The sequence below is a fragment of the Cupressus sempervirens genome, chromosome 3 (genome assembly GCF_028749045.1).
Source record: "Cupressus sempervirens isolate cs-2001-9-10 chromosome 3, ASM2874904v1, whole genome shotgun sequence".
Classification (NCBI taxonomy): Eukaryota; Viridiplantae; Streptophyta; class Pinopsida; order Cupressales; family Cupressaceae; genus Cupressus; species Cupressus sempervirens.
In genome coordinates, this window is record NC_143120.1 from 408,644,244 (window position 1) to 408,657,730 (window position 13,487).

Below are 13,487 nucleotides of genomic sequence, written 5' to 3' on the forward strand. Positions count from 1 at the left end.
TATAGACTAGGATGGGAGTAGAGAGAACGCATGGTTGCGACCTTGCATTCCATAGTATGCCTTGTCAGTATGAGAGGATACTAGTGGCCGCATGAGATCAGTATGGACCCGTGGAGTTTAGCTAACTACCAGGGTAACTTGTACGTGATAAATGCGATGATACTTTCCCACTTGCATAGTAGGTTCCTACATGTCTTTGTGTGCCCCTAGGATTAGATGTCGATTTTGTGTTTGGAACCTTTGAGTTAGTATACTTTAGGATTCCTGGACTTATAGAGATTTATGCTATGTGTTATTGGATAGCCTATTTGGGACTTGAGATTATCTCCTCAACACGGTGGGAGTGGACCACTTAGGTACCACGCGGTTGGGTGGTAGTGTTTTTCCACTCTTATCATTTGAGATTTATTGAGACATCGTGGTTGATGTGTCCTTCATGATGGTGGATATGTATCCTTTCATTGATGATTAGCATATGTTAGATGATGTTATCTTATGCTTTTATTTGCATGTTAGATTACTTTCTACATATGATATAGTATATGTTAGGAGTGACATTCCTACTATGTTAATACCGATGATCTCTTCGGTGATTTTGGAATGTTATGCACGGAGGGATGGCTAGGATCCACAATGGTCTAATGATGCTATTTACGGTTGGGAGGAATCGTGCACTTAGTTTATTATGTTTGATCTTTATGATGGATGTATATCTTCTATGATCATGTATCATGTGTATCATGTGATTATCTTTACTTTGATGTATCATGGATTAGAATAGGATGACATATCTTATTTCACATATGTATATTCTTTTAAGCTTTTCATACCCTATGACATGTACACTGGATGATTGAGCATTTGGAAATGTAATGTATGAACATTGGACTTATCAATATTATTTCATGTGGTTTTTATATTTGATGGAATTGAATAATGTTAGTTGATTTAGATGTAATTCAACGTTAAGGGATCTTTAAAGAATGTAACCAGTTGTGTATGTTATGATTACTTTTAGATGGACATTGCTATTGCTTCCATTATGGTGCATAAGTTATATGTGGTATTTATTTTCATATTTAAAAAAAAATTTAAAATGCTACCAAACTTAGTGAAATTCTAGGTTAATTCTTTGGATCCCTTGGCGGGGCATTACATTTGCTATCAGAGCCTGAGTTTCTAAATTGGGAGCTCTGGGTAGTTTGGAACAACTAGAAACTTTGAACTATTAAGTGTATCTTTTCAAACTTGAAACTAGGCTTGAACTATTCCTTGTATATTTTTCATACTTCAACACTTAGTTTCAAAATTGGAAAATCTTACTTAAACCTAAACATAGAATTGAACTTAGTCTATTGCAAACATGTGCCTTTGATTGTAATAGTACTTTGTTTGCTGTAGGATGGTATCTGGGACTAGGTCTTCTGTTAGAGGTCGTGGTAGAGGCCATGTTCATGGCAGAGCTATCAGTGTCCATGAGTCTACCCATGAGGGATCGACTCATGAAGAGAGTAGAGGAGAGCACGCTAGTAGGAAATAGGAAGAGAGCCGTAGAGAGGACCAAGCTGAGTCTGAAGAGGTTGGTTTGAGATAGATGATGCAGACTATTCTTGAACATTTACCTCCTGTTCAAGACAACCCAAAGCACATCAGATAGAACAAGAGCATAGACCCAGATCTAGGAGTCCTCGGAAGGATCTTTAGAGAGCCATTGTGTCCACTTAGATGAAGGATCTTTCAAGATCCAAGGTCAGGCATTTCAATGGGCAAGGTTCTGGTTATGTGGCTGAACAGTGGCTTATTTCCCTTGATAGGATTTTTGCCATGCAAGATTTCAACAACAATGTTAAGGCAAGATTTGCAATCACTAATTTGGAGAATTTTGGGGCCACTTGGTGGACGATTGAGGAGAAGAAGCTGGGAATCGATATGAGCAGTGTTACGTGGGAACTATTCTTGGAAAGTTTCCATGAATGATTCCTACTAGAGGAATGGAAATAGCAAAGGGTAGATGAATTTCATAATCTTAGATAGTACACTATGTCAGTGATCGAGTATGAGTGTAAGTTTTATGAGCTCATGTCTTTTTCAGGATTTAGTGAAAATTCAACTCAGTTGACACAACAATCATATAATTGGAGATGTCAAGGTATTTGAGCCAAAAGCCCTCAAGGATGCGGTATGTCAAGCTATCCTTGTTGAGAAAAGTGTCAACCTTGGTCAAGGAGGTTTTGTAGGAGCGCCAACAACATCAGGATCTAAAGGCAACTATAATTCAGGTAGTAACAAGAAGTCTTCTTTCTCTAAGGGGAAACAGTATCAACAATAGTCTCAGCAGACACAACAACAAAAGGGATCAAATTCTTAGGCTCAAGGTGGTGGAAAAGGTTCTAATTCCAAGAACAACTACAATGCTCAACACAATAAACAAAATCAGCCCAATCAGCCAGCTCAGAGTAGCCAGTCTTTTGTTAGCAGGAACAATCATCAGCAATCAAATGTACCACCTATGGGTAGAGGATCTAGCAGAAATACAGAATGTTTTTCATGTGGTCAGATTGGACATTATGCAGCTCAGTGTCCACAGTGAGCACCTCAATTTTCAGGACCTAGGCCTACAGTTTCAGAGCCTACAGTGGGTGATGCAGGTAGAGCCCATAGAGTATTTGCAGCAGTAGATCACCATCAGGAAGATCATCGGGGAACAGTGGTTGAGACCACAGGTGCTATTCGAGGTATATCTCTTTTAGTATTATTTGATTCAGGAGCTACAGATTCATTTATTTCACCATCTATAGTTTCTAAGTGTAAGCTGGATGCGATGAAGCAAGATCATGGTTGGCAAGTGGAACTAGCCTCAGGCATTAAAGTCTCCACAGATTTTGTAGTTCATAAGTGTGGGCTTAGCTTAGGAAGCTTTGATACTGTAGTAGATCTTCGAGTCATACCCTTGGTTCCTATGATGTGGTTTTGGGCATGGACTGGCTTGGATCTCATAGAGCTAGTATAGATTGCAGGAAGAAGATTATTATGTGCCAAGATGACCAAGGGAATGAAGTGAAGATAGTTGAGATAGCAAGGCCTATAACTCTGTAGATGATTTTTGCTATGCAATTGAAGCAAAGTTTTCGTAAGGGATGTCAAATATTTTCTATTATGGTAAATGATCTTGATGAGGAAGATCCTATGAGAAAGACTTTAGATCACCCGATTTTATAGGAGTACACATATATCTTTCCAAGTGAGGTTCCAGGCATGCCTCCGAAGAGGGACATTGATTTTAGTATTGATCTGATTCCTGGAGTGGAGCCTATCTCTAAAGCTCCTTATCGCATGACTACATAGGAATTGGGTGAGCTATGTCTTCAGCTTGAGGAACTTCTGGCCAAAGGGAGCATTCGACCTAGTGTATCACCATGGGGAGCTCCAGTGCTCTTTGTGAAGAAAGACAAATCTTTGCACCTTTGTATTGATTACAGATAGTTGAATAAGGTGACTATTAAGAACAGGTATCCTTTTCCTAGGATTGATGACTTATTTGATCAGATCAAGGGAGCTACAGTATTCTCCAAGATTGACCTTAAGTCAGGATACCACCAGCTTCGCATTAAGGAAGCTGATATTCACAAGACCACTTTTTGAACGTGCTATGGGCATTATGAGTTCACAGTGGTACCTTTTGGCTTGACTAATGCTCCATCAATTTTCATGAGTTTGATGAATGGTGTGTTTCGATCTTATCTCGACAAGTTTGTACTTGTGTTTCTTGATGACATATTAATATATTCTAAGACTCAGAAGGAGCATGAGGAACACCTGCGGTTAGTATTGCAGTGTTTGAGAGACAATCAGCTTTATGCCAATGCAACTAAGTGTGAATTCTTCAAATCAGAGATTCAGTATTTAGGGCATGTCATTTTAGGTGATGGTATTTCAGTGGATCCTGCAAAGGTTCAGGCGATAATAGATTAGCCTACACTGACTAATGTGTCAGAGATTTGTAGTTTCATGGGTTTAGCTGGTTATTATTGCAGATTTGTCCATAACTTCTCTAGGATAGCACATCCTATCACTTCTCTTTAGAGGAAAGGAAAGAAGTTTGTGTGGACAGAAAAATGTGAGGAAGCTTTCTAGAAGCTCAAGGGGCTTTTGACCAGTGCACTGATTTTAGCCGTACTTGATCCAGAGGGTGATTTCATGGTGTGTATAGATGCTTCTCTTGAAGGGATTAGGGCAGTGTTGATGCAGAATGGACGAGTGATTGCGTATGACTCACACAAGCTCAAGGATCATGAGTTAAACTATCCTATGCATGATCTTGAGTTAGCAGCAGTAGTTCATGCTTGGACAAGGTGGAGACATTTCTTGTTGGGGCACAGATTCAAGCTACATAGCGATCATCATAGTCTTCAGTAATTTTCACTCAGCCTAATTTGAATGCTCGCTAGAGGCGATGGATGGAATTTCTTTATGAGTATGATTTTGAGGTTAAGTACATTCAAGTAAGGAGAATATGGTGGCGGATGCTTTGAGTCACAGGAGACATGTGGTATCATCTATGACTCTTAGTGTGGATTTGAGGAGTCGAATTCTTCACGCACTTCCTACAGATTCTTGGTATCAGGAGGTGTGCAGAGAGATGGATTTAGGAAGACCTCTGGAAGGTAATTTTGCAGGTTAGGTTCAAGAATCAGATGGTCTTTTGAGATATTTGGGGAGGATTTATGTGCCATTACTGGATGAGCTTCACACCTTGATTCTAGCAGAAGCCCATCATACACCTTACTCAACACATCCAGGTGTCAAGAAGATGCATGCTGATTTGAGACGTTTGTTCTTTTGGTCTGGGATGAAGCGAGATATTGCTGATTTTGTGGCTAGGTGCCTTCAGTGTCAGAGAGTTAAGGCAGAACACTAGCACCTGGTTGGACTTTTGCAGCCAAATCTCATTCCTTCTTGGAAGTGGGATATCATCTCCATGGATTTCATTGTAGGATTACCTATGACTATTTGACGTCATGATGCTATCATGGTCACCGTAGATCGGTTGACTAAGGTGGCACATTTTTTCACCAATCAGGTCTTCCTACACAACAGCTTCTGTAGCTAATGTCTTCATGAGTGACATTGTGAGATTACATGGTATTCCCCGAAAGATCATTTCTAACAGGGATCCTGTATTCACATCCGCATTCTGGACATCGTTGCAGCATGAGCTTGGAGTGCAATTAAACTTCAGTTTGGCATATCATCTAGAGACTGATGGTTAGATAGAGAGGGTGAATCAAGTTTTGGAGGATATGTTACGGATGTATGTGATGGATTGACAGACACATTGGGAGGACTATCTCTACCTAGTGGAGTTTTCTTACAACAACGGGTATCATAGTTCTATTGGCATGGCACCATTTTAGGCATTATATGGACATCCTTGTCGTACACCCTTGAGTTAGGATAGTCTTGAGGATCGCATCTTGTTGGGTCCTGAGATGCTTCGTGATATGGAGCAACAGGTAGTGCGTATCCGTGAGCACTTGACTACGGCACAGGATAGGCAAAAGAAGTATGCCGATGGTCATAAGACTGATAAGTAGTTTACTGTGGGTGATAAGGTTTTCTTGAGAGTGTGTTTGTGAAAGAGTTCGATCCGATACAGAAAGGGTTCTAAGCTAGCACCTCGCTTTGTGGGACCATTCGAGATTCTAGAGAGGATTGGCCCGGTTGCTTACCGCCTTGCTCTACCGCCCAACCTAGCTTGCATTCATGATGTTTTCCACATTTCAGTGCTTCGACAGTATATTCCTAATATTTTACATGTTCTTGATTGGAATGCATTGCAGGTAGAGGATGGGCATCTGGCTTTGGAGCCAATTTGTATTTTGGAGCAACGGGAGTTGACCCTCAGGGGTCGAACCATCGAGTAGGTAAGGGTCCAATGGGACCCTACTGATTCTTCAACTACTTGGGAGGATGCAACTAGATTATGGGAGTTATATCCCTACCTGTTTGTAGGCTTCCAGGAGTAAGCCTAATCCAAGGGGGGGTGGATGTAGTGCCTACCCTCATTCACATCTTTTCTGGACATTGTTGTTGTTATTATCAGACTATGATAGACTAGTTTTATGTTGATGGATTAGTGGTATTTTTTTGAGACTATCAGACATTATGTTATGGATTCAGTGGTTACATGATGAGATCATTTAGACTTTACATTTCATGTATGGATGATGATCATTATATTGCTTTCAGTTATTGTTGATGATTAGTTAGATGGTTTATTATCTCATGTGTTTTATTATGGATACTTACCCCATACTTGCATGTGTATGGTGTGCGTGTTTTCATATTGTATGGTGTTTCTGATATGGTTAAGGAAGGGAGTCGTAGTCACCTGCTTAGTCAGAATCTACACAATGCACCACTTCCTGCCATTGCCTGTTTAGCTTAGCATTACATATATTGTATGTACATGCATGATTTTTTTGTAGGTTGCAGGTACCGAGTATTGACTTCCCTAAATTGCTAGGATGAGCGTACCCTATTATACTATCTCAATGATAAGAGAAGGGAGATAAATTCTCAAGTCCAAATCCCAAACCCTTAAACCAATTGTCCTAGTGAGGTAGGACAAGTATCTGGATATTTTACCCACCGAATGTATCGGATGACATATTTCATGGTTTTTAACCCTTTAGACTGATTTTGTGTGAATTGCTCTATGATGGGTTTTTATATTTTATCTTGGAGGTCTATGGTGAATTTTCTATTAATTAAGTCTTAATAAATGGATTTAATTAATAAATTAATTATTTGAGAAGATTAATATAAAATATCATGGTCTTTGATATTTTGATTATAAATAATTAAATGTGAATTAATTGAGGAAAAAGGATTAAATAAAAAAAATTTAGAAATTAAAATTAATAATAATTATAAATAATAATAAAAGTAATAAATAAATAATAATAATAAAAGTTATAAAAATTAAAATGAAAGTTATAAAAATTTAAATAGAAATTATATAAAAAGTAAATTGGAGTTATAAGCTTGCCGAGGAGTTAACACACCTTTCTATTTCTCTTATGTCAACAACACAGAGGTTAGTGCATCAATTAAGCACATGGTGTCTACAACCTTATGATTCATCTAGAAGGTTGGAAAAGACACATGCTTAGTTGGTGACACCTTCTAGCTGTTTCTAGAAGCATTCTAGGTGTTTCTTGAGAGCTCTTTATATTCAGGCATTCCTAGAAGCTTAGACATAGCGTTTGGAGAGCATTTGGAGAATTGGAGGACTCGAGAATTTTGAAGAAGGGAGGAGCTTGCTCTGCAGGTTTTCTGAGGAAGAGCGAATTAGCATCAGAATCTGGGTAGATTCTTGTGATTTTACTTATGCTATTTTCGCATCTTGCATTCCCTGTCTTCTTCATGTCTTCCATATGTCTTCCGAGGATTTTCCTATTTTAATTGCATGCATTCTCAATATGGGTAGTTAAAATTTATTTGAGAATCTTTTATGCATAAATTAGAAAAGAACACAGGGCTAGGGTTTAAATTCATAGCCAAATCCATTAGATTAATATTTGGATAAATTTGAGATTAAGTTTATAGGAAAATTTTGAAAATTAGAAGTTTTAAATAAACTATTTAGATCTATATTTGCATACACATATACATATACATATACATATACATATACATATACATATACATATATGTTTATGTGCTGTGATATTGATTATCTCTACGTGTACACACACACACACACACACACACACACACATATATACATATGTATATATATACATATATATATTTATTCATTTAAAAATTGAATATCATACCATCGATCGATTACGTTTAAAAAAATGTTAAACTTTGTTAAAATCGAAATCGCATATAATAACCGGTGAGTTGAAATCGCTTATGCTATTTAAAAAAAAGTAATATGCATAAAATGGGGGGGGGGGGGGGGGGGGGGACGAGACCCGCGCCCCCGTGCCCACTGCGGTCACAGTGTACTGACTGTCGCAGGTACTGTGACGGTAGGGGTACACAATACCCGCTGACGTCGCAGGCCCTGCGATCGCAGGGTCCTGCGTACCGTCGGCAGCATATAATTATATATATGTGTTATAACAGTCGTTTCATATGAAATTGATTTTCATTGTTATTAAATTTTTATATGTTATATTGTATCAATTGAAATTATTAATTCGATTTTATAAAATGTAATAATAATTATTATTTATATATTTATATATGTATGTATGTATATATATGTTTAAATATAAATATAAATATAAATAAATAAATATATATATATATATATATATATATATATATATATATATATATATAATATGTAAATATGTTATTAATAAATTTAAATTATTAATTGATAAATGATTTATATCAAAGGTTCATTTTTATGGTGAACTCTTGTATAATTTTCAACTATTAAGATTTAATTTAAATTTTTTAAATTATTAAATAAAGTATATGAAATTTAATTGATAGTTTGGTGGGGGACGTTTTCAAACAAATCTTATAATTTGAAAATGGATTTTAGACCTATTATGGAAAACTTTTATTCATCCAAAAAAGTACATGGAAAAATGTACAAAATGTTCCTCCATTCATTCTCCAAACTTGGAAACATAAACTGAGACCTCTACAATTAAATTCAAGTATGTAAATTTAGTAAAACCAAAACATGTGTTTGCATTTTGTATTCTTTATGCTATTGTTTTGGGTTTTGTGTTGACTAGTGTTGACCAGTTATAGGACGTCTACCAGAGGCTTGGGGGATTATGTGATTGTGATGTCATGATGATGTTTTAAACTCGATCTTTATAAACCCAACCATGGTTATGTGATGGAATGATCTATGTAATGTTTGTAAATTACTGATTGTTATAGTTGAGTATGTTATGATTACTTTTAGATGGACATTGCTATTGCTTCCGTTATGGTGCATAAGGTATATGTGGTATTTATTTTCATATTTATAAATAAAAATAAAAAATGCTACCAAACTTAGTGAAATTCTAGGTTAATTCTTTGGATCCCTTGGCGGGGCATTACATCTATCATAGGTTCTTTCATAGGTTGTCTAGCTAGGGCTAATGTGGAGAAATGGGAAATTATTAGGTTATGCCTTAACATCTTTGATAGCCATTGGTTTGTAGGTCTGAAAAATGTCATTATGAGTATGGATGAGAAACTACATATTCCACTCCCTAAGGTTTACATGGCATATGAACCTGAGGAACTCCCACGTTTCAATATTGCTAGGAGGACAACTCTACTCATCAGAGATAACATAGATTATACAACACATGGCCAAAAATGGAGGCCAGCATTAATTTCCTGCTAAGGTGGAGAGGTATTCTTGAAGACCCTAGGAAGGACTGGCTATCCAACTTTCTACAAGCTTTTGAAGCCTATATCAAGCTGGATGTCAATTTTGACGACATGAGAAAACTGGAATTCATACTTCCTATAGCAAAGAGCTCACAATGATTGTTTACCCACTAGGCTCAACTACAGATGATGCAAAAGACATAGTCATGTTCTGCTAGAAGAAAGAGGAGATGGCCCAGCATTAACTAGCCCCGCATTTTCTCAGGTTTTTGGTTTTTTTGGGTTCTGATAGATTTAGGTTTCCTTAAGGTTTTGGTTTTAGAATAGCTTTCTAGTTTTTACTATAGCCTAAGGCCAACCTTGTGGCCATTTTTAAGGATGATTGTTTAGTTTTCTACATCATGTATCCTTATTATGTTTTAGGGTTAGGTAGCCTGTAAATGGCATGGTTGGAATCTTGTTTTATGGCATTTGGGTATATGCCAAATTATAGTTAGCCTAAATTATGTGAATGTTTTAAATTATATGTTGCTTATTATTATACAAACAACTATGTTTTAAATTATATGTTGCTTATTATTATACAAACAACTATTTTAAAGCACCATGGGGTTGTTTAAATTGAATAGCATTAAAAGCCAGGTACATGGTTTTCTCTTTCTTAGCAATTTCTTAAAGAAATCTATATTAAAATAAGGATTTGTGAGCAGGGGTTCTAATGATAGAACACAAATTTTGTGATCAACTCCCCTTCTCACAAGCCTAAATAAAACCTTATCAAGCACATTATGGAAAGCATATGTTAAACTAGCATCCTAAAGAATTTAAGTGGATGACTTCTTTAGTAAAAGCATAACAAAGGCCTGAATTACTAACTCATCCCAAAGGTTAAACAAAGATCTGGGAAGTTTAGGGATTGCAAAACTATTCCCCCATTAAATCTTGGTAAAAATCAGAGACTTAGCTATTTATATATAGCCCATTAACGATTTATACCAAGTAGGATTAATCTTATTAGTTGCTTTCTTTAGTTAAAGCATAATAGAGGTCTGAATTACTAACTCATCCTAAAGGTTAAACAGAAATTTGGAAAGTTAGAGGATTGGAATATCGTTCCCCTATTAAATCTTGGTAAAAATTAGAAACTTGGTTATTATTATATAGTCCATTAATGATTAACACTGAATGGGATTTTCCTATATACACTTATGCCTTAAAAATAAACTATGTAGAATGATTAAAATTTAACTAAATAGGAATAAGAGTCATTTACTAAGAATTTTGATGTGAAGAGGTTAATAGATAGTTCTTTATATTGATTCCTCCTCTTTTTCCTCTCTTATGACTTAATCACTAACCCCATGTGGGAAGTTAGTAGCTTTTTGTGATGCAGATATCTGATCTAGTATTCTCATGGTTAGACTTGAAGAACACTTGGACATAGTCTTGCCCTTGCAACTCTCAGTTATCCTTATTAACGAAATTTATTTGTAATAATTGGTTACAACACCATGTAAAATTTTGATGAATAGAGCTTCATACTTACTGGGGAATGCCTCTTTTAAATCTGTATAATACAAGACTTTGGTCCCAGGCTAGGCTGGAGGTTTCCTTTCTCCATTCTTTCCTACCAGTGCCCATTTGGACGAAGTACTTTGTTACTTATTATTTATAATATAATACAAAAGCTTTGGTCATTTACTAATAAAACAAAATTAGAATAAAAAATCTTTGGTGTGTTAGGTAACTTCATTTAAAAGGATTTACAAAAATTCATTTATCTGTGTCAAATTATGGTGTCCGTACATGAGTGTGGCATGTTCCTAAAATAGGCATTTTGAAAAAGTGGTTTTTAAAGATCCATACCCAAAAAAAATCTATCATATGAGTACACAAAGAAATTACATATTCAAAAAGAAGATTCCAAACACTACAATTTTTATTTCTAAAGTTTTTTTATATTCAATCTCTAAATGCTTTAATTTTTGACATCAATTGACAAGAAATTTTGAAAATAGAAAAAACACTTCCACTATTTACCCAAAAGTGAGACCCACCTACTTGCACTTACCCAAGAATTTTTTTTTGGCTAGAAAGGGAAGCTCCTTAGTCTTGGAGGAAAATTTCAACTTCCCAAGACTTGTCTCCAAAGCATCCCAATATTTTTCATGTCTATGGAAGTCATGCCAAGTAAACTGGCATACACTCTGGAAAAAATACAAAATACTTTTCTGTGGACGGGCACTGAGAACAAAAGGAAAATGGCTCTTGTTTAGTGGGAGAAAGTGTGTATACATTTTTCCCAGGGAGGTATTGGCATTAAAAGATTCAGAGAAATGAATAGAGCCCTTACAACTAAGGTTATCTAGTTTCTAATTGAAGGGAAAAAAGACTACGAAAATATATATTAAGAGAAACATATTTACCACATGACCCTTTCGGGACCTTTCTAGAAAATAAAAATACTAATGACACCTCCTTTGGAAAGCCATCAACAAAACTAAAGGAATACTAAGAAAGGGGAGCATAAAACTCATAATAAATGGTTGAAATACTTGCTTTTGGTTGGAATTATGGAAAGAGGAAAGATAATTGAAGGATGTTTTTATGAAAAATCCAATAAAGGGATGGCTAAATACAACTATAGGGGAGAAGGTGTAGGGTTACTTGGTTTGGGAGGGGGAAATGCTAGATGGTTTGACCTAATTAATCACTGGGAGAAGTATAGAGCTATGAGAATAATTCCTAACATAAGAAAAGAAGATATTGAAGCTTTGTCAAAATTTATGTTGGACCCTTAGCTATTCACTCCTTGATCTAAAGATAGGTGAATTTAGAAACATACCAGCAATGGTTCCTTCATTGTAAGAAGATCTACATTCTTATCTCATGATTCAAATGTGGAACTTGACCCTATTTGGAATATGTTCTAGACTCCTTGAAGCTTATGCCTAAGATCAACTATTTCTGGTGGGTGGTGACACATGACAAAATATTGACCCTAGATAATTTATCCAAAAGAGGTTTCTACATCCCTAATAGGTGTATCCTATGTGAAAATGATGAGGAGTCTATTGATCACATTTTCTTAAAATGTATACAAGACACTTCAAAATCAATAGGTTATGCTGAATACTACTAAAGAAATGCTCTACCTCTGAAAAAATACTCCTTTAAAGCACCCTATTATGTACAACCTATGGCTTCAGATTCTACCCACTTCTTGGACCCTATGGAAGGAGAGGAATAATAAGGCTTTCAGAGAGGATAAAAAAGCTATTTTGGATTTATTTCACATAGTCAAAATATTGGTTAGGGATAGTGTTAAAGCTGCTACTTATCCTAAATGCACCTCCTTCCCGAACCTCAATAACTCTAGAGTGAAAAAGACTTTGAATATCAACCAAAGCCTAATTAATCTGATCTAGACTAGCATATGGAAGAGAAAGGAGACAAAGTGGCACCCTTTGGAATCAAACTGGTTGAAATGCAAAATGAATAGATTCTCAAAAGGAAACCCTAAAATATATGGAATATGAGGTTTGGTGAGAAAAAACAAAGGGGAAATGATTCAAGGATTTGCTAGAGACATATGAGTGAATTCTAATAATTATATTGAGGGAATAGCTATGTGACAAGGAATTAAGATCCTCCAAGATCTTGGTGTTGATAATTTCATAATGGAGGTAGACTCTAAGATCATAGTTGATATTCTCCTTGATAAGATGACTAGCCCCTAGAAAATTCTAAGTCTTATGGAGGACTACAAAAGAAGGTTATCTATGTTCAATAATGTTAAGATAAGACACACCTTGAGGGAAGGCAATGAAGCTACAAATTTCTTAGCGAATTGGAGCCTTGGTTAATCTAAAGGAAGAAATGTTATGAGTATGAATTTCTTGAGGAACTTAAAATTAATTTGATTAATGATAATATTTAATTTTTTTGGCTTGAGCACGAGAAAGGGAAATTGTATTTATTTTATTTGTTTTCTATGAAATATATAGAAAAGTATTTAAATTCTATGTGGCATGACATAATTTTTTTACCTTAGGAATATTATAAGAGGTAGAGTTTGAAAAAATGAGGGAAAGAAAATTCTAAAGGCTTTGAAAATATTT